The 21,192-nt window shown below is 39.0% G+C and overlaps 1 protein-coding gene across 1 annotated transcript in view; it reads left to right on the top strand.

The window, feature by feature from the left end:
* Window positions 1-21,192, top strand: part of TP53BP2 (tumor protein p53 binding protein 2) — a 194,343-nt gene that overhangs the window by 9,452 nt on the left and 163,699 nt on the right. The gene's annotated exons all lie outside the window — the stretch shown is intronic.

The raw sequence follows: 21,192 nt of genomic DNA on the forward strand, positions 1-21,192 counted from the left end.
CGGCTAGCTGTGGCGCATTAGCCCCTTCAGGCTGTGTTCACGCCGCCAACCCCAGTCCTCTCCCTGCGCTCCGACTGAAGCCCGAGCCTCAGCTCCCAGCGCCACCCGTCCCGGCGGGCGAGCAGACAAGCCTCTCGGGCTGGTGAGTGCCAGTTGGCACTGATCCCTTGTGCGGGAATCTCTCCGCTTTGCCCTACCCAGGTACGTGGGGAGTTTCTTGCCTTTTGGGAGGTCTGAGGTCTTCTGCCAGCGTACAGTAGGTGTTCTGTAGGAGTTGTTCCACGTGTAGCTGTATTTCTGGTGTATCTGTGGGGAGGAAGGTGATCTCCGCGTCTTACTCTTCCGCCATCTTCCCCGGAAGTCTCCACAACTTAGTTTTCTGAGTTCAGGTTAGGAACTCCTGGTTAAATAATCTTTAAGATCCTTTCCGGTTGTGTTCTCCTAAGATAAGACAAGTGCCAGTCTTGTATCCTTACCTGTATATGGCACCAATCACTTCTTCTTTGTCTTCCCAACAAATCCTATACAGAAAGAAAAAAAATTGAATGGCAAGTCTTCTTGTCTATTTCACACTTGGGAAACTTGGATCTGCAGCTCTACCTTGGTGAGGTCCAGCTCTTTGGATCAACTTTTGTTTATTTTATTTTTAATTAATTTTTATTGGAGTATAGTTGCTTTACAATGTTGTATTAGTTTCTACTGCACAGCAAAATGAGTCAGCCGTACACATACATATATCCCTTCCCTTTTGGACTTCCTTCCCATTCAGATCACCACAGTGCATTAAGTTCCCTGTGCTATACGGTATGTTCTCATTAGCTATTTATTTTATACATAGTATCAATAGTGTATATGTGTCAATCCCAATCTCCCAATTCCTCCCACCCCCCTTCCCCCTTGGTATCCATAGATTTGTTCTCTATGTCTGTGTCTCTATTTCTGCTTTGAAAATAGGATCATCCATACCACTTTTCTAGATTCCATATAAATGTGTTAATATACAATATTTGTTTTTCTCTCTCTGACTTACTTCACTCTGTATGACAGTCTCTAGGTCCATCCACATCTCTACAAATGACCCAATTTCATTCATTTTTATGGCTGAGTCATATTCCATTGTATATATATACCACATTTTGTTTATTCATTTATCTGTTGTTGGATACTTAAGTTGCTTCCATTTCTTGGCTATTATAAATAGCGCTGCTGTGAACATTGTGGTATATATATATCTTTTTGAATTAGAGTTTTCATCTTTTCTGGATATGTGCCCAGGAGTGGGATTGCTGGATCATATGGTAACTCTATTTTTAGTTTTTAAAGGAGCCTCCATACTGTTTTCCATAGTGGCTGCATCAATTTACATTCCCACCAACAGTGTAGGAGGGTTCCCTTTTCTCTACACTGCCTCCAGCCTTTATTATTTGTAGACTTTTTGATGATAGCCATTCTGACTGGTGTGAAGTGATTCCTCATTGTAGTTTTGATTTGCACTTCTCTAATAATTAGCAACATTGAGCATTTTTTTATGTGCCCGTTGGTCATCTGTATGTCTTCTCTGGAGAAATGTCTATTTAGGTCTTCTGCCTATTTTTTGATTGGATTGTTTGCTTTTTTTGATATTGAGTTGTATGAGCTGTATGTATATTTTGGAAATTAACCCCTTGTTGGTCGTATCATTTGCAAATATTTTCTCCCATTCCATAGGTTGTCTTTTTGTTTTATTGATGGTTTCCTTTGCTGTACAAAAGCTTTTAAGTTTGATTAGGTCCCATTTGTTTATTTTTGCTTTTTTTAAAAATTTGCTTTGGGAGACTGAGCTAAGAAAATATTGCTATGATCTATGTCAGAGAATGTTTTGCCTATGTTCTCTTCTGGGAGTTTTATGGTCTTATATTTAGGTCTTGTCTTTTTTTTTTTTTTTTTAGGTCTTGTCTTATATTTAGATCTTTAAACTATTTTGAGTTTATTTTTGTATATGGTGTGAGGGAGTGTTCTAATTTCAGCAATTCATTTTTTAAGACCACAGCTGACCCTTGAACAACATGGGCTTGAACTGCACTGGTCCACTTATGCATGGATTTTTTTCAATAAATACGTACTACAGTACTACACAATCCACAACTGGCTGAATCCGAGGATGAGGAAGCAGGGATACAGAGGGCCAACTATAACGTTATACATGAGTTTTCGATTGCACAGAAGGTTAGCACCTCTAACCTCCATGTTGTTCAAGGGTCAACTGTATTTTGACAATGACACAGCTGAGATCTAATAATGGTATTAAGAGGTATTAGCCTGTGGGTAGATTTTCCAACTTTAATTTGTAGAAGAGTAATTACAGAAGGCATTCTTTATTCACTTCAAATGAACCTTAGTCATAATAATAACTTTAGGTCATCCGTTCTTTGACAGTAAATAACAAAGATAACTCTTCAAGTCAGTAGTTAATTGCCAATAAAGATCATTTCTTACTTATTTTATAATCTGTTACTTAATTGGTAAACTAGCACATATAAATTGACGGTTACAGCAGTTCACACATTCGTCTATAACTAAAGCTGACTTCGAATGCTGGGGGCAAAACTACGCCCTGCCTGTTCCATTCTTTGCTCTGCTGGCCTCACTCAGTGTGTCTGGACCTGCTCAATATGGGAGCATCATGTTCTCCTGTTTACTTCTGGTATCTTTAGTCCCACAGTCCTCTCCAGTCTGAGTCTAAACATCAGACCCATCTTCCCAGACTCCAAGTTTCTTCCAGCCATAGCCTTCACAAGGCTTTTGGACCTCACTTCTTTCTTTTTTCTCTTTTTTATTTTTTTGCCATAGGCAGGCCTCTCACTGTTGTGGCCTCTCCCGTTGCGGAGCACAGGCTCCGGACGCGCAGGCTCAGCAGCCATGGCTCACAGGCCCAGCCGCTCCGCGGCACATGGGATCATCCCGGACCGGGGCATGAACCCGTGTCCCCTGCATCGGCAGGCGGACTCTCAACCACTGCGCCACCAGGGAAACCCTCCTTTTTTTAAAACTATTTCTTGTTAATAGCAGATGAATAATCTCTTCAACTATGAACCAGGCAATTGTGAACTGTTTGCCACATACTATCATTCTGTAGCAAATTTATGAATATACTGTTTTTATAATATTCTAGAAGCATGTTTTTTTCATAGTACAACTTCTCATGTTGATTAACAGACCCAAATATATGTAGCTTCTCTATATTGGATACAAAGACAGTGCTACAAGTAGATAAACTATGTTCAACAATTGTTTCAGTATTGTATCTTATTTGAAAATGATATAGATATTCAATTAATATCCATCATTTAACTTAACTGAGTAAACTTTAAGGCTTTAAGATATCAAGAAGGTTTTTGAAACTATTTTAAATATATATATTATAGAACATAATTATTATTGAAAAGTTCATTTGTAAACTTTAATCTCACAACTTTTTTTTTTAATTAATTTATTTTATATTTTATTTTTGGCTGTGTTGGGTCTTCGTTTCTGTGCAACAGCTTTCTCCAGTTGCAGCGAGCTGGGGCCACTCTTCATCGCGGTGCGTGGGCCTCTCACTGTCGCGGCCTCTCCCGTTGCGGAGCACAGGCCCCAGACGCGCAGGCTCAGTAGTTGTGGCTCACGGGCTTAGTTGTTCCGCGGCATGTGGGATCTTCCCAGACCAGGGCTCGAACCCGTGTCCCCTGCATTGGCAGGCAGATTCTTGACCACTGCGCCACCAGGGAAGCCCAATCTCACATCTTTTTTTTTTTTTTTTTTTTTTTTTGCTGTACGCGGGCCTCTCACTGCTGTGGCCTCTCCCGTTGCGGAGCACAGGCTCCGGACACACAGGCTCCGCGGCCATGGCTCGCGGGCCCAGCCGCTCCGCGGCATGTGGGATCTTCCGGGATCGGGGCACGAACCCGTGTCCCCTGCATCGGCAGGCGGACTCTCAACCACTGCGCCACCAGGGAAGCCCCAATCTCACATCTTTTTAACCCACTTTTTTTTATTTTTTATTTTTTGTTTAAATATTTATTTATTTATTTGGCCACACTGTGTCTTAGTTGCAGCACGTGGGATCCTTAGTTGTGGCATGCAGGTTCTAGTTCCCTGACCAGGGATCAAACCTGGGCCCCCTGCATTGGGAGCACAGAGTCTTAACCACTGGACCACCAGGGAAGTCTCTGTTCTTTTTTTTTTTAATTGAAGTACAGTTGATTTACAATATTGTGTTAGTTTCAGGTGTACAGCAAAGTGATTCAGTTCTATATATGTATATATATATATACACATATATGTATTCTTTTTTAGATTCTTTTCCATTATAGGCTATTACAAGATACTGAGTATAGTTCCCTGTGCTATACAGTAGATCCTTTTTGGTTATCTCTTTTATATATATTAGTGTGTATATGTTAATACCAAACTCCTAATTTATCCCTACCCCTACCCCCTTTCCCCTTTGGTAACCATAAGTTTGTTTTCTATGCCTGTGAGTCTCTTTCTACTCTGTAAATAAGTTCATTTGTATCATTTTGTAAGATTCCATGTATAAACAATACCATATGATATTTGTCTTTCTCTGTCTGGCTTACTTCACTTAGTATGATAATCTCTAGGTCCATCCATATTGCTACAAATGGCATTATTTCATTCTTTTTTATGACTAATATTCCATTGTGTGTGTGTGTGTATATATATATATATATATATATATATATATATATATACCACATCTTCTTTATCCATTCCTCTGTTGATGGACATTTAGGTTGCTTCCATGTCTTGGCTATTGTAGATAGTGTTGTAATGAACATTGGGGTTGCATGTATCTTTCTGAATTATGCTTTTCTCTGGATATATGCCTAGGAGTGGGATTGTAGGATCATATGGTAGCTATATTTTTAGTTTTTTAAAAATTCACTTCTTCTTAACAATTATTTTTAGATTAGTAAGGAAAATTTCATGAGACATTAAACAAAGCTAGTCATCAACTTATTTGTTGAGCAGGGGACGCATGTTCGATCCCTGGTTGGGGAGCTAGGATCCAACATGCCCCATAGCAGGCAAGAAAATTTAAAAAAACAAAAAAAAGCACAAAAAGCAAAGAGTGCAAGAAGCTAAAAACATGGTTCTTATCTCTCTTTTTCACTATGGTACTTGACATGCATTAAGCAATTCATTTCTAATTGTACATTTTGTTTATAGGTTGGATTTATAATTTTATAATCTTTTTTTTTTTTGGCCACACCATGGGGCATGCAGGATCTTATTTCCCCAACCAGGGGTGGAACCTGCACTCCCTGCACTGGAAGCGTGGAGTCTTAACCACTGGACCACCAGGGAAGTCCCCTACAGTTTTATAATCTTAAACATCTAGTAGAGGTAATATAAGTTTGTTTGACTAGTAAACCTAGGTAGAAAAAAATTATATGTCTGCATTATATTTAATGCTGACAACTCTGAAGACATGCCTATTTTTTATTTTACCAACAATTAGAAAACTAACTTTATTTATCAAAATTACACCAGATCACATGAATTTAAAAAAATTGGGGTTATTGTGTATATTGCTGAGAGTTTTAGGAATACGCAATTTATATGAGCACTCACTTATCTCTAAGCCAATTTGAATAGAACTCCTTTAAGGGATTTTATAAACTAATTTGGTAATACCATCTGGAGGTAGAAAAATATCACTTATACATAATACACACACACACGCACACACATACACACATAAACATACAGGCAGACAAATACAGAGATCTTACAGCTTTTGCTTTAAAATTTTAACCATGTGTCAGGTGTATTAATATACAACTCACTAGTTCATAAAAGAACACTTGGATCCAAATTGTGCTTCTGGCAGATGGAATAAGTTAAGGTTACCCACTCAGATGGCTAAAACACTTTACTAATATCTGTGGAGAAGATCTTTTAAGTTTCTTTTTTTTTTTTTTTTTTTTTGGCTGCTTTGGGTCTCCGTTGCTGCGCACAAGCTTTCTCTAGTTGCAGCGAGCAGGGGCTACTCTTCGTTGCAGTGTGCAGGTTTCTCATTGTGATGGCTTCTCTTGTTGTGGAGCATGGGCTCTTAGGCTCATGAGCTTCAGTAGTTGCAGCACGTGGGCTCAGTAGTTGTGGCGTGTGGTCTCAGTAGTTGTGGCGCACAGGCTTAGTTGCTCTGTGGCATGTGGGATCTTCCTGGACCAGGGATCGTACCTGTGTCCCCTGCATTGGCTGGCGGATTCTTAACCACTGCGCCACCAGGGAAGTCCTTTAAGATTTTTCATTTGCCCAGTTTCCAAGTAGCTCCTTAAAAAAAAAAAAAAAGTGACTATCAAGTGACTTGAAACCAAAACCAATAAGCCTTTTATGACTGAAACATGGATGCAAGGTGCATCCTCAAAGCGAGTGCAAAAGATGCAGCCATCCCAATATCTAGAGCCACTCCCAAAGATGGCCAAAAGAGAGAAATACTTAGACAACCCTCCACCCCAGAGCAGGCAACAGCCTCTAGGATGCTAGCCACAAAATGGGTGAAACCTACATTTCTGCCCCTCTATACTTTGGGGGCCCCTAATCTGACAGTTGGCCCCTGCACCTGCAGAGCCTGCATACCCTAATGGGGAAAACCAAGTCAAGTTCTCAAGGCACAGAAAGAGAAACAAACAGGAAAGCAATCCTTTCCTAGGAGGGAAAGGATCGACAACCAGTGGGTACCCTCAAACCAAATTTTAACCAGAGTCATAATCCGGAGAACTAATTTTTTCAAATGTTTCTCTCCTGCGAATCTGAATTTGGAAAGAGAAAGACTCTTACCACCTTCACTTTACAGGTCACCACAGGTGGAGATCTGAGAGATTAAGGAGGTAAGAATTCTTACCTCTGTTGGTTTTTGTCAGAGGTCCAAGATCTTTTTATTACAGCTTCCAGACTCAGCAAGGTGTTCCCAGCTGAAGGAGTTCCTGTGTGGGCACCAGAAACTGGAGGGGAAGAAAAAGTTTTTCTTGATCCTCCTAGAGTCTGAAAATTAAACCAACAGAAAAAAGATTAACAAAAGACAGGCATACAAATTTATTTCATGTAAGTTTTACATAACGTGGGAGTCTTCATAAGGAAATGAAGACCCGAAGAAATAGTTAAACCTGAGTATTTTTATGCTAGGCTTGATGAAGGGTGGACAGGTGTGGAGGAGTATGATAGGTTAAGGAACATGGTACGTGCGGTAAAACTGGAGGAAACCTAGCAAGCCCTATCTGTTAGCATCTCAGCATCCCTTTATCTTCAGAGATAAAGACGCTCCTTTCCTCTGAGTATGGGGGGGGCATCTCTCACATGAGGGGTTCATGACTGTGTCAGGGGAGAAGTGGGGTGGTTAGGGGGACCTTCCTGCTTCAGCCATTTTCTTAAACTCCTTCAGCTTAAAATATTCAATATACTGAGCTTCCATATTTGAGGTAGCTTATTAAAAATATCACCCCCCCGAATTGATCTGTAGATTCAATGTAACCCCAATCCAAATCCCATCAGCTGTCAAATTAATTCTAAAATTCGTAAAAAAAAATTACAAAGAATCTAGAATAATCAGAACAATTTTGAAAGAGGGTAAAGTTGGAAGACTTACATTACTGAATTTTAAGACTATACCAAAAAGCTACTATAATCAAGACAGTGTTGCGTGCGTATAAATATAGACACACAGATCAACTGAACAGAGTAGAGACCATTGGTTTTTTTTAAAAAACATTTTTGCTTTTCTTTTATTTATTTATTTATTTATTTGGTTATACCGGGTCTTAGTTGCGGTAGGCGGGCTCCTTAGTCGTGGCATGCATGTGGAATCTAGTTCCCTGACCAGGTATCTAACCCAGGCCCCCTGCATTGGGAGCATGGATTCTTATCCACTGGACCACAAGGGAAGTCACCTAGCCCATTGGCTTTTGACAAAGGGGCCAAAGTAATTCGACAGGGGGAAAAGATAGTTTTTTTTTAACAATTGTTGCTGGAACAATTCGATATTTATATGTAAAAACCATAAAACTCCACTCTTATATCATCCACAACAAATTAAATCAAAATAGGGTGTAAGCCTTAACAATGTAATTTAAAATCCTAAAATTATCAGTAGAGAACATCTTGGTGACATTAGGGTAGGTAAAGATTTCTTAGATAGGATGCAAAAAATACAAACTATAAAAGAAAAAGTTGATAAAATGAACTTCCTCAAAATTAAATATTTCTGCTCTTTAAAAATACTGTCAAGAAAATAAAGGAAGCCATAGACGGAGAGAAAATAATCATAATGCATATATCCAACAAAGGATCTGTAAGCAGAATACATAAAGAACTCTTATTTAACAATAACAAGACAAGCAATCCTCCAAAATGGGCAAAAGTTTTAAAGACATTTCGCTAAAGAAGCACATGTGTCTAATAAGCACGTGAAAAGATGCTTACTATCGTTAGACCTCAGAGAAATGCAAATTTAAATAACAATGAGGGACTTCCCTGGTGGCGCAGCGGTTAACAATCCTCCTGCCAATGCAGGGGGCACAGGTTCAAGCCCTGGTCTGGGAAGATCCCACATGCCGCAGAGCAACTAAGCCCATGCGCCACAACTACTGAGCCTGCTCTCTAGAGCCTGTGAGCCACAACTACTGAAGCTTGCGCACCTGGAGCCTGTGCTCTGCAACAAGAGAAACCACCACAATGAGAAGCCCACATACCACAGTGAAGAGTAGCTCTGCTCGCGGCAACTAGAGAAAGCCTGTGCACAGCAGAAAATAAATAAATAGATAAACTTATTTTTTTAAATAAATAAATAACAATGAAATTCCACCACACATCCACTATAATGGCTAAAAAAATTTTAAACTAGCAATACTAAACGTTGATGAGGATGCAAAAAAACTGGAATGCTCATACATTCCTGATGAGAATGTAAAATGATACATTTTGGCACTTCTTATAAAGTTAAACATACACTTGCCATATGACTCAGACATTCCACTCCTAGGTATTTCCCCTAGAGAAATGAAAACATGTTAATGCAAAGACTTGTCCGTGACTGTTCATAGCAGATTTATGTATAATAGCTGTGACTGTTCATAGCAGATTTATTTATAATAGCTCAAAACTAGAAACAATCTACATATCTGTCACTAGGTGACAGGATAAACAAGTCTGGTATATTTATACGGTAGAATACTACTTAGCAATAAAAAGGAACAAATTACTGACACATGCATCGACATGCACAGATCTCAGAAATACTATGTTGTGTGAAGGAAACCTCACTCAAAAGACTATATCATATATGACTCTTTTTATATGAAACTCTGGAAAAGACAAATCAGATCAGTGGTTGTCTGGGGCTGGTGTTGGGATGGGAATCAACTAGGAAGGATCAAAGCAAACATTTTGCTGTGGTGAAAAGTTCTATATCTCAGTTGTGGTGGTGGTTACATGAGTATATACATTTGTCAAAACTTAAAGAACTGTACACTTAAAATGGATACATTTCATTGCATTTAATGTATTCCTCTATAAAGTTAATTTTTAAAATGATGGCTGATGCCATCATCAGTTCTTTAAAGTCCTTTATTTTCCCTCTACCTACTTCCCTTTCATCATCATTGATGTCATATGTTCCAAAATTCAGTTATAGCATAGGTATACTATTTTCAAAAAAAGAAACATAGCTTATAAGATTTAAAGTTTTGTTAATTTAATTTTTGAATTGGTGATACATTTCCATAGTTCAAAAATAGAAAAATATACAAACAAGTATCTAGGGATAATCTCGTGTGGATTCCTGTTCCCCATTGCAAAGTTGCTCAATGCCAATATGTAACCCCTGTTAACTCCTTCGCTATTTTTTTAGAGTTTCTTTATGCATATACACGAAATTAGATCGCAGTATGTTATTTCCTTCTTTATTTTTTACACAAAAGTTGGTATACTATAATACTTGTCAGCACATTGTTTTTTTCCTTAACAATCAATCTTGTAGATCTTTCCATATTTGTATATAAAGAATGTTTTTTTTCAATTTTTAAATTGTGGTAAAAACACATAACATGAAATGTACCATCTTAACATTTTTAACTGTACAATTCAGTGTTATTAAATACATAAATAGTGTTGTACAACCATCACCATCATCTACCTTCAGATCCATTTACAACTTGTAAACCAGAAACTCTGTACCTGTTAAACCATAGCTTCAAGTTCCCTCTTCCCCATCCCCTCACAACCACCATTCCACTTTTTGTCTCTATGACTTTGACTATTTTAAGTACGTCAACAAAGTGGAATCATACCGTTTTTGGTTTTTTTATGACTAGCTTATTTCACTTAGCATCATGTGCCCAAAGGTCATCCACGTTGTAGCATATGTCAGAATGTCCTTCCTTTTTAAGGCTAATAATATTCCATTATATGTATATAACACACTTTGCTTATGCATTCATCCATCAGTGGACACTTGGGTTGCTTCCACATTTTAGCTATTATGTATACTGCTGCTATGAACAGAGGTATGCAAATATCTCTTTGAGACCTTGCTTTCATTTCTATTGGGTATTCACCTGGAAGTGGAATTGCTGAATCAAATGGTAATTCTACTTTTAACTTTTTGGGGAACCACCATATTGTTCTCTGCAGCAGCTGTACCATTTTACATTCCCACCAACAGTGCACAGTTCCAATTTCTCCACATCCTTGTCAATACTTGCTGTTTTCTGTATTAGAAATGTTTTTAAAATTATATACTAGCCATCCTAACGTGAGGTGTGTGGTGAGGTGGTGTCTCATTGTAGCTTTGATCTGCATTTCTCTAATGATTAGTGATGTTGAGCATCATTTCATGTGCTTCTTGGCCATTTATTCATCTTCTTTGGAGAAATATCTATTCAAGTCCTTTGCCCATTTTTGAATAGGGTAGTTTGGTTTTTTGTTTGTTCGTTTGATTTTTAGGAATTCTTTAAATGTTCTGGATATTAACACTTTATCAGATACATGATTTGCAAATATCTTCTTCCATTCTGTGGGTTGCCATTATATGCTGTTGATAGTGTCTTTTGATCCACAAAATTAAAAATTTTTCATGAAGTCCCATTTATCCACTTTTTCTTTTATAACCTGTGCCTTTGGTGTCACATCCAAGAAATCATTGCCAAGTCCAGTGTCATGAAGTTTTCTCTCAATTTCTTCTAAGAGTTTCAGGTCTGACATTAAGGTCATGGATTCATTCTGAGTGACTTTTTGTATATGGTATTAGGGAAGAATCCAATTTTGTTCTTTTGCATGTGGATATCCAGCTTCCCTAGCATCATTTGTTGAAGAGCCTTTGAATGGTTTTTGCACTTCTGTCAAAAATCATTGATTTTATATGCAAATGTTTATTTTTGGATTCTCTATTCCATTCCATTATCTATATGTCTGTCTTTATGCCAGTACCACACTGTTTCAACTACTGTAACTTTGTAGTAAGATTTGAAATCAGAAGTGTGAGTCCTCCAGCTTTGCTCTTCTTTTTCAAGATTGTTTTTAGCTATCTGGGGTCTCTTGAAAATCCATATGAATTTTAGGATGGGTTTTTCTACTTTTGCAAAAAATTTCATTGGGATTTTGATAGGGGTTGTATTAAATCTGTAGATCGCTTTTGGTAGTATTGACATGGTAACACTGTGAAGTCTTCCAGCCCATGAACTCAGAATGAGTTCCAATATTTACATCTTCTTTACTTTTTTCATCAGTATTTTGTAGTTTTCACTGTACAGGTCTTTCACCTCCTTGGTTAATTAAGTTAATCCCTAAGTATTTTATTTACTTTGTCACTATTTTTTTTATTCTTTTTTTTTTTTTTTTTTTTGTTCGGTACGCGGGCCTCTCACTGTTGTGGCCTCTCCCGTTGCAGAGCACAGGCTCCGGACGCGCAGGCTCAGCAGCCATGACTCACGGGCCCATCCACTCTGCGGCATGTGGGATCTTCCCAGACGGGGGCATGAACCCATGTCCCCTGCATCAGCAGGCGGACTCTCAACCACCGCACCACCAGGGAAGCCCCTACTTTGTCACTATTATAAGTGGAATTGTTTTCTTAATTTCCTTTTCAGATAGTTCATTATTAGTGTATAGAAATGCAACTGATTTTTATGTGTTGACTTTGAATCCTGCTACTTTGCTAAATTTGTTTATTATTTCTAACAGTTTGTGTGTGTGTGTGTCTGTATGTGATCTTATGGTTTCCTATATGTAAGATCATATCATACATGAACAGAGACAATTTTACTTTTACCTTTCCAATTTTGATGCCTTTTATTTCTTTTTTCTAGCCTAATTTCTCCAGCTAGGACCTCCAGCACTATGTTGAGTAGAAGTGGTGAAATTCTTGTTCCTTGCCTTGTTCCTGATCTTAGATGGAAAGTTTTCATTCTTTCACCATTGAATATGATGTTTGCTGTGAATTTTTCATATGTGACTTTTATTATGATGAGGTAGTTTCCTTCTATTTTGAGTTTGTTGAGTGTTTTATCATGAAAGGGTGTTGAATTTTGTCAAATGCTTTTTCTGTGTCAGGTGAGATTATTATGTGTTACTTCCCCCTTCATTCTGTTAATGCAGTGTATTATTGAACCATCCTTGCATTCCAGGAATAAATCCCACTTGGTCATGGTGTATAAGCATTTAATATGCTGCTGAATTCAGTTTGCTAGTATTTTGTTGAGGATTTTTGCATCAATGTTTATAAGGAATATTGAGCTGTAGTTTTCTTTTCTTCTTAAGTCTTTATCTGGCTTTGGTATCAGGGTAATTCTGGCTTCATTGAATGAAATGAGGATTGCTCCCTCCTCTTCAATTTTTTTGCAAAAGTTTGACAAGAATTGGTAATAGCTCTTCTTTAAATGTTGGTATAATTCACTGGTGAAGCCATCACACCTAGGGCCTTTCTTTTTGGGAGATTTTTGATTGCTAATTCAATCTCCTTACTAGTTATAGGTCTATTCACATTTTCTACTTTTTTGTGTGTGGTTTAGTCTTTAGTTGGCACATGATTGCTCATAGTACTCTCTTATAAATAATCCTCTTTATTTCTGTAGATTTGTAGTAATGTCTCTACTTTCATTTCTGATTTTAGTAATATAATTCTTATCTCTTTTTTCCTTCATCTCTCTGACTAAATGTTTTTAAGTATTACTGACCTTTTTGAAGTACCAACTTTTTTTTTCATTGATTTTCTCTATTGTTTTTCTACTCTCTATTTCATTTATCTCTAATCTTCATTTCCTTCCTTCTGGTAGATTTGGGTTTAATTTTTCTTTTTCTAATTCCTTAAGTTGTAAAGTTAAGTTGTTGATTTGAGATCTTTCTTGTTTTTTAATGCAAGCTATAAATTTCCCACTTAGTACCACTTTCATTGTTTCCCATAGTTTTGGTACGTTTTGTTTTCATCTTTATTAGTCTCTAAGTATTTTCTAATTTCTCTTGTGATTTCTTCTTTAATCCATTGGTTGTTTTAGAGTATGTTGTTTAATTTCCATAATTTTTTGAATTTTCTACTTTCCTTCTGTTATTGATTTTTAACTTCATCCTATTGTGGTGGAAGAAAATACTTTGTGTAATCTATTTTTTTTAATCTTTTGAGACTTAATATGTGGCCTCAGATATGATCTGTCCTGGAAAAGACTTGAGAATGATGTGTATTGAGCAGAATGTGTATTCTGTTATTGGTGGATAGACTGTTTTGTATAAGTCTGTTAGATCCAGTTGGTCTGTTGTGTTGTTTAAGTCCTCTGTTTCTTTACTTACCTTCTGTCTGGCTATTCTATCCACTATTGTAAGTGCAGTATTGTTGTCTCCAACTATTCCTGTAGAACAATTTGTCAACCTTTAAAACAAAAAGGCAAGCTTTTTAGCCAGTAGAATCAAGTTATTCAGGAATAGCAGAGGGATTGCAGCTGGGGACATGCAAACTATGGTGAATCATAGGCAACCAGAGAACAAAGAAGAGAAGCCGAGGAAAGAGGGGAGTTGGGAGGGTTTTATTTTTAATTTTTAATTTTATTTTTCCGGGCACACCACGTGGCATGTGGGGATCTTAGTTCCCTGACCAGGGATTGAACCCATGCCCCCTGCAGTGGAAGGGTGGAGTCTTAACCACTGGACTGCCAGAGAAGTCCCCATGGGAGGGTTGTTTTGAACAAAAGTCCACTGCAGGAAAGTTCAGGGAGTGGTGGTTTCTCATTGGCTGAGTTGTTGCTGGGCAAGGAGAAAATCTTCCTTCTGATGTGGTAGTAAACTTCTTCCTGTCCAAGAGTGTAAAGTAAGCTGTGGCAAATGGTATGTTCAGGAGAGCTCCCCTTCAGGGCTTCCTGACTCCATTTAAAATAAGGTTTCCCTTTATTAATTTCCACATATCTGTTTCTCCTTTCAATTATCTCAGTTTCTGCTGCATGTATTTTAATGGTCTGTCACTAGGTGTGTAGATGTTTATAACTGTTATACCTTCTTACTGTATTGAAACCTTTGCTAATTTATAATGTCCTTTATCTATTGTAAACTTTTTTGATTTTAAGGCTATTTTGTCTGATATTAGAATAGCCACCCCTGCTCTCTTTTGGTTACTATTTGCATGGAATATACTTTTGCACCCTTTGAATTTCAACCTATTTGTGTCTTTGCATCAGAATTGTCTTATAGACAGCAGATAGTTGGATCATGCGTTTTAATTCATTCTGCAAATCTCTGTCTTTTGATTACAGAGTTTAACCCATTTACATGTAAAATAATTACAGATAAGGAGGGACTTACTTTTGGCATTTTTCTAGCTGTTTTCCTCACACTTTTTCTTTTGTGTTTAGTCAGTTTTTTTGTAGTGAAATGTTTAATTCCTTTCTCATTTCCTTTTGTGTATATTCTGTAGGTTTTTTTGGTGTTTACCATGATTAAATTTAACATCCTAAATTTATAACACTCTAAGTTGAATTTATGCCTGCCTAACTTCAATAACATACAAAATTTCTGCTCCTTCACAGCTCCATCCCTTTACCTGTCAGTTGTTGATGTCACAGAATTACCTCTTTATATTTACAGTGTGTGCCCCCAAACATAAACTAATAATTTTTAAAAATGCATTAGTTTCTTAAATTATGTGGAAAACAAGATTTTGAATTATAAACTAAACTTACAATAATACTAGCTTTTAAACTAGTGATTTTTTTTTTTTTTTTTTTTTTTCCGTACGTGGGCCTCTCACTGTTGTGGCCTCCCCCGTAGCGGAGCACAGGCTCCAGACACACAGGCCCAGCGGCCACGGCTCACGGGCCCAGCCGCTCCACGGCACGCGGGATCCTCCCGGACCGGGGCACAAACCCGTGCCCCCTGCATCGGCAGGCGGACTCCCAACCACTGCGCCACCAGGGAAGCCCTAAACTAGTGATTTTTTAAATTTAATTTTTATTTTATATTGGGGTGTGATTGATTTACAATGTCATGGTAGTTTCAGGTGTACAGCAAAGTGATTTAATTATACACATACATATATCCATTCTTTTCCAGAATCTTTCCCGTATAGGTTATTACAGAATATTGAGTAGAGTTCCCTGTGCTATGTGGTAGGTCCTTGTTGATTATTTTATATATGGTAGTGTGTATACATTAATCCTTAACTCTTAATTTATCCCTTCCCCCCCACCTTTCCCCTTGGGTAGCCATAAGTTTGTTTTCAAAGCCTGTGATAGACCAGTGATTTTTTTCTTAATGTATTAATCTTGTCATTTATGTGGAAAACTGTGCACTTACAAATCAGTGTTACAGTAGCACTAGCTTTTATAATTGCACATGTATTTAATTTTATTGAGATATTTATTTCTGCATATAGCTTAGAGTTAATGTCTAGTGTCCTTTCATTTAATCTTGCAAGAATCCCTTGAGCATTTCTTGCAGGGCAGATCTAGTGAAATCAGAACCCCTCAGCTTTTCTTTTCTTTTTTTTTTTTTTAATCTGGTAGTGTCTTAATTTCTCCCTCACTTTTGAAGGACAGTTTTGCCAGATATAGGATTCTTGGTTGACAGTGTTTTCTTTTAGCACTTTGAATACATTGACCCACTGCCTTCTGGCCTCCAAAGTTTCTGATGAGAAATCTGCTTATAATCTTATTGAGGATATGTATGTAATGATTTACTTCTCCCTTGTATATTTCAACATTCTCTCTTTGTGTTTGGTTTTTGGAAGTTTGATTATATGTCTCTCAGCATGGGTCTATTTGAGTACATCTTACTTGGAGTTTATTGAGCTTCTTGGATGTTTATATTCACGTCTTTCATAAAATTTATGAAGTTTGCAACCATAATTTCTTCAAATATTCTCTTTGCTCTTTTCTCTCTTCTCCTTCTGGGACTCCCGCAATGTGTTTTTTGGCCTGTTGGTGGTGTCTCACAGATCCTTTAGTTTCTGTTCATTTCTTCAATCTTTTTCTTTCTGTTCCTCAGACTTAATAATTTCCTTGTCCTATTTCTGTTTCCTAATTCTTTCTTCTGCCTGCTCAAATCTGCCTTCTAGTAAATTTTTTCATTCAGTTATTTACTTTTCAGGTCCAAAATTTCTTTTTCTTTTTAGGTTTTCTATCTCTTTATTGATATTTCCATTTTGTTCATGCATCATTTTCTTCACTTTCTCCATATCTCCCTTTAGTTGTTTGAGCATCTTTTAAAAAGTTATCTTAAAATCTGTCTAGTATATCTGCCATTAGTCCTTTTTTTTTTTTGCGTTACGCGGGCCTCTCACTGTTGTGGCCTCTCCCGTTGCGGAGAACAGGCTCCGGACGCGCAGGCTCAGCGGCCATGGCTCACGGGCCCAGCCGCTCCGCGGCATGTGGGATCTTCCCGGACCGGGGCACGAACCCGTGTCCCCTGCATCGGCAGGTGGACTCTCAACCTCTGCGCCACCAGGGAAGCCCTCATTAGTCCTTTTTAAGGGACAGTTTCTGTTGATTTATATTTTCCCCTTTAATGGGCCATCCTTTTCTGTTTCTTTGTATGCCTTGTGATTTTGTTGTTGCTGTTGTTATTGAAAACTAGATATTTAAATCTAATAATGTGGTAACTCTGGGAATCATATTCTCCTGCATGCCCAGGATTTGCTGGATTTTGGTAGTTGTTTTTGTATATTTATTTATTTTGATTGTTGTAGGCTATCTCTGTGCTGAGGGTCTGCCTGAGGTGTAAACTTAATGTCCTCTCAGGTCTTTATTTGAGACTTTCCCTCAGCATACCTGGTCACTTTCTAATTTTCCCAGTACATAAAGTGGTTGTTGAATGTCCTTGTCTTTAATGTCTGGCTCCCAGACTTTAAAAAAGAGAAAGATGAAGGGGTGGTGGTGGAAAGGGTGCTGGCTCTTTAAATCTCCTAGAAGGCGGTGGGAGAGCTGGTGGGAGAGAGGTTCGCAACAATGGAGGGAGCTACAACAGTGGCTTCCTGCAATCTTTGTCTGCACCTCTGTGAGCAGAAGCAGTGATCAGTGATCAGAGCACAGATCCCAAATATTTGGGGGACAGGGTCCTTTTAGCCCATCATGGGTGGGGGACGGGTGGCTGGCTGCTCCTGTGCTAAGACCTGAAGTTGACCCAAATTAACCACCAGTCTTTCCTTGGAAGTGCAAGTCTTCAATAGACCCCAGAGTTCCAGAATAATTACATCAGACAGATCCTGCCAGTGTAATTGTTGTCTAAGTGGAGAGACAGATTCCTGGTTCTTCCTACTCCACCACCTTCCCTGAATCCTTTGGGCTTTTGTATCAACTCTCAGAGGTAGGAAGTGTTTTACAGATGACGAAACTGAGCCTCCAAGTATTAACCACCCAAGCTGGTATTACATAGCTCATAACTGGTAGAGCTGGGAATCGGCATTCAATTCTGGTTCCATTGCACATATGCTTGACTCTTACTTGGTTGTGTCTTAAGGTGAAGGGAGTGGAGTTCTGAAGAGGCTCCTCTCTTTATTCCAGGTTCAGGCTGAGGTCCTCCTTCCTTATCAGAGCCCTCAGCCCAAGGTGAAAAAGGATGAGCATTTCAAGACTGGTTTCTTGGGACTTCCCTGGTGGTCTGGTGGTTAAGAATCCACCTTCCAATGCGGAGTTTGATCCCTTTGTGGGGAACTAAGATCCCACATGCCATGGGGCATCTAAGCCCGCGTGCCACAACTGGAGAGCCTATGTGCTGCAACTCCTGAGCCTGCACCCTCTGGAGCCTGTGCACCACAACTAGAGAGAAGCCCACGTGCCACAACAAAGAGTCTGTGCACTGCAACAAAAGATCCTGCGTGCTGCAACTAAGACTTGACGCAGCCAAAAATAAAATTAAATAAATAAACATTAAAAAAAAAAAAGACTGGTTTCTCTCCTGTGGCTCTCAAGGAAGCACTGCCGGGCAGTGTAAAAAGTCCTGTGAAATATTAAAAATATTGAAAATAAAAGTTTTAAAATATTGAAAATAAATTTCCCCAGGAGGCTAGAAAGCCTGTAATAGCTAATTTTTTTCCGTGCTTAAAAAAAAAAATTTAAATATGCTTAAAGCAAGGGTTGAAGGAAATACATGCAGCCGATGCAATATATCTTCTGTATCTCTCTTTCCTTAGTCTCCCTATATATATATTTACCACAGTTTATTACTTATTACCTGCTTACTATGTGCTGAGCACTGTTAACCCCTTGACATTCATTCCTTTATTGTCCTCTTACAAGGAAGGCACAAGCTGCATTTGCTTTGGGAATGGAAAGCAGCTGCTATGGCAGCACCTAGGGTTATAGAAACTGGTTATCTAGAGAGCTAAGGCACTTTCTTGTAAGCTTGCTGCAACTCTTCGAAGGAAGAACAAGCATTTTAGGTCCCCTGCTTCTGCTTCCCCCTCCCCATCTTCTGCTTAGCCTTGAGAAGGCAGGGGTTTTCCCTGTGTCCTAAGACAGAAAGCACGCCATAGGTTTTGCATTCCCAGAGCCAATATTACTATTTACATTGCTGCTTCAGATTCCAGGTAGAAACTGACTTTTGTTCAATCTAACGAACCCAAGGGAAAAAATTTTAAAGAAAACATAAAAGTTGAGAAAGCTCTTTGGTTGAATGTATTTCTATGAACAAAATTTACTGAATTTTGGGAATTTCATCCTTGATTTGTATTTCCTTTCCAGTCATAATTTGTACTTTGTGCTCAAACATCCACCACTGCTTTTTTCTCTGCACAATTTCCTATAATTTTGCTTTCAGGAAGTGACTCACCAAAACCTGAGGAATATAAGCAAGTTGAAACACATTTTCTGGATGAGAAAAATAATCTTTAATGGAGCCTGTAAGAATTGTTTCAGGAATTAACATGAGGAGTTCATAAATAAAGAGATATCCTTTTCTTATTTATTTATTTATTTATTTATTTATTTTGCGGTACGCGGGCCTCTCACTGTTGTGGCCTCTCCCGTTGCGGAGCACAGGCTCCGGACGCGCAGGCCCAGCGACCATGGCTCACGGGCCCAGCCGCTCCGCGGCATGTGGGATCTTCCCAGACCGGGGCACGAACCCGTGTCCCCTGCATCGGCAGGCGGACTCTCAACCACTGCGCCACCAGGGAAGCCCTCCTTTTATTTTTAAAGCAACAATATTGGTAAAGATTCTTGGTTTCCCAACAATATGTTTTTTGCATAGCAACTGAACTACCTGAAGGAGATAGGAATAAAGATCTCCACCCTGATCTACCCTCTGAAGACTGGGAGGTACAGCAGCTGTTTTTATTTTTCTAGGTTTCTGTGATATCTTTTTTTTTAATTTTAAAAATATTTATTTATTTATTTATTTTGGGCTGCGTTGGGTCTTCGTTGCTGTGTGCGGGCTTTCTCTAGTTGCGGCGAGCAGGGGCTACTGTTCGTTGTGGAGCGCGGGCTTCTCATTGCGGTGGATTCTCTTGTTGCGGAGCGTGGGCTCTAAGCGCCCGGGCTTCAGTAGTTGTGGCTCGCGGGCTCTAGAGCCCAGGCTCAGTAGTTGTGGCGCACGGGCTTAGTTGCTCCGCGGCATGCGGCATCTTCCAGGACCAGGGATCGAACCCGTGCCCCCTGCATTAGCAAGTGGATTCTTAACCACTGAGCCACCAGGGAAGTCCCTATGTTTCTGTGATATCTTGATGACTAGAGTGCAGTGATGGTGTTGGGGTAACTGATACCACAGCTGTCACCCTCATCTTTCAGCATAAATTCATCTGTGATCTCTTTTCTAAGTTGTAAACAAAGTGAGTGGGTAAAGTATGTATCAAAGAAGAGTGTGTTCTTCCTCAGAAAATTTCATTTCCAGTAATTCCCTATTAGTTACATCTTTATGAAACAGAGGTGAAATTGATTTGTATGATTTTATTGCATTGAAATTTTGAATAGTCTTGGAGCTGGAAGGAATTTTGAAAAGAGAACTAGAAGAGAACGAGTATTCTTCCCCTCGCTACTTTTGTATTGACTGGTAGCCAACATTATAGTAAGGCAACTACGGACATCCGCTAGTGGTCTCCAGCTACATCTCTTGCCAGGACTGCCTATTTAAGGCTACAGGTTCTTAGAAGCCTTAAAAATATTTTCTTTTACCTATATGCCTAGTGTAAATCCATTGTCAAAGAACTTTAGGACAAAAGTTGCCTCCTTCAAGCCTAGTCTTCATGATTTTAAGCTCTGTTAGATTTTTTTTTTTTTTGCGGTACACGGGCCTCTCACTGTTGTGGCCTCTCCCGTTGCGGAGCACAGGCTCCGGACGCGCAGGCCCAGCGGCCATGGCTCACGGGCCCAGCCGCTCCGCGGCACGTGGGCTCTTCCTGGACCGGGGCACGAACCCGTGTTCCCTGCATCGGCAGGTGTACCCTCAACCACTGCACCACCCGGGAAGCCCCTGTATGTTACTCTTAACATTAGTGATTTTTGGCATAGACTGCTTCTGGTAGATGTATGAAATGTTCTTCTATGTATTTATTGAGTTTAAAGAATTAATGTAATCTAGAGTCTCATAGGTCCCAGCTGTTTTAGAATGTAGTAGAGTGTCGCAGAAATATATAAGCTTTGGAGGCAGGTAGGTCTGGGTTCAAATCCCACTTAGGCACTTACTTGTATAACATTCTGGATATGTTGCTTAACCTGAGTTTAACTTCCTTATAGAGAGTAAAAC

The sequence above is a fragment of the Mesoplodon mirus genome (assembly GCF_964341445.2).
Source record: "Mesoplodon mirus genome assembly, chromosome: 3".
NCBI classification, from domain to species: domain Eukaryota; kingdom Metazoa; phylum Chordata; class Mammalia; order Artiodactyla; family Ziphiidae; genus Mesoplodon; species Mesoplodon mirus.